Genomic DNA, 1524 nt, shown 5'->3' with positions numbered 1-1524 from the left:
CTGTGCTGCTAGTCCCCTCATCCCACATCTTTCTTTCTTCTCTTCTTTATCAGACCCAACATCTCCTGGCTTGTTGTTTCTTAACTTTACTAAAAATATCAATCAACGCTTGGGATTCACAACTGACTAACTACACTGATTTATCAACACCTCTGATCTCCATAGAAGTCTGACATGGAAAGGGCCTTGTGCCTTCCATGTCAGTCATGGGTCTGACATGGAAAGCCCCTGCACAATACAAGATCCCTGTGCCAATATCCAACAGAACGGAAACTACTGAAAAAAAATGCTGTCGTCTAAAWTCAAACCTAATTCTTATGTTATGAAACCCCTGTCTAAAGCAACCTCAAATTGAACAATTATCTAACATTGTGTTTGACTTTGCTAAGGATCAGATCTGTATCAGGAAAAGCACTCTTAGTTAACTTCCTCACTGAGCATAACATCAGTAAGAAGTCACGCTCAAAGTCAATGAGTTAATGCAAGTTACTATATATTGTCTATTCATGCTCATCAAGGAGAAGTGAATGCTGCTAGTAATCATCAGTCTCTTGATCTGTATTGTCCAAGATAAAACTGTACTTAGCCTTGTTTTAATGACTACTCAACACTGGCCTCATTAGAACAAACTTACTCACTGATTGACTGTATGCAGCTTTGTTAGGGACTTGGCTGAAATGAGGCCTCTCTTGTCCCCTGAGTCTTAATGACCAGCAAGCGATTCAATTAAATCTGRAGTGTTGTGTTCAGAGACTGTCATAAAGGGAGTTAATAGCTCCAGGTGGCTTTTTTCATTAACCTTCACTTCTCACTCTTCTGTGAATAAATAGTGTTTGACTTTGGTTCACATTTAATTTTATTTACTCCTTATTTAACCACGAAAATAGCTAATTGCCATTGAAAATTCATTTTCAAGTCACCTTTGATTGATTATTGGATCATGCCAATGTATTTGTGGCAGTAAATCTAAGGATTTCTGCARGGTCGATTAAAACTGACTTCCTCAACTTCAAGAACTAGTTAAATATGATATTTTGCACCCTTGGTCTATGAACACAGGAAAGTCCTTWTCTCCAATGGTGCTAAAAGTAAGCATGTTATGATCAACCATAACTTTATAAAGAAGCTTTACTAGTCTATTTACATGTGAAGTTCATAAGGCATCCAGTCAATGTACGGGGGTTATTAATAGGCGTTTTTTGAAGGCGAGATGATTTCCAAAGCTGGAAAATTTAAATGTGATCCATAAAGAAATAACATTAAAAACAATACTTCTATAAGATTTGTGAGAATGTATCTAATATTTGTCTGGTATTGATGGTATGACAGTGACTCAGGAGGGAGGAATTTGTCTTGGAAAAAAGTTCCTGCTTTGAACCCCTGCTCTGCTTAKTCTCACCACCTGAAAGGTTATGTAATCCTGTTCATAATCAGTGATAAGAAGTTTCTCATACTTGAACAGAAAGGTAAGTCCTTTTAGACCTTAGGGAATGTCACTATTACCCTCCTGTACTTTGGTGTTAT

Source organism: Poecilia reticulata, unplaced genomic scaffold (genome assembly GCF_000633615.1).
Source record: "Poecilia reticulata strain Guanapo unplaced genomic scaffold, Guppy_female_1.0+MT scaffold_131, whole genome shotgun sequence".
Classification (NCBI taxonomy): Eukaryota; Metazoa; Chordata; class Actinopteri; order Cyprinodontiformes; family Poeciliidae; genus Poecilia; species Poecilia reticulata.
The sequence above is the reverse complement of the archived record's forward strand: the minus strand, read 5'-3'. Positions refer to the sequence as shown.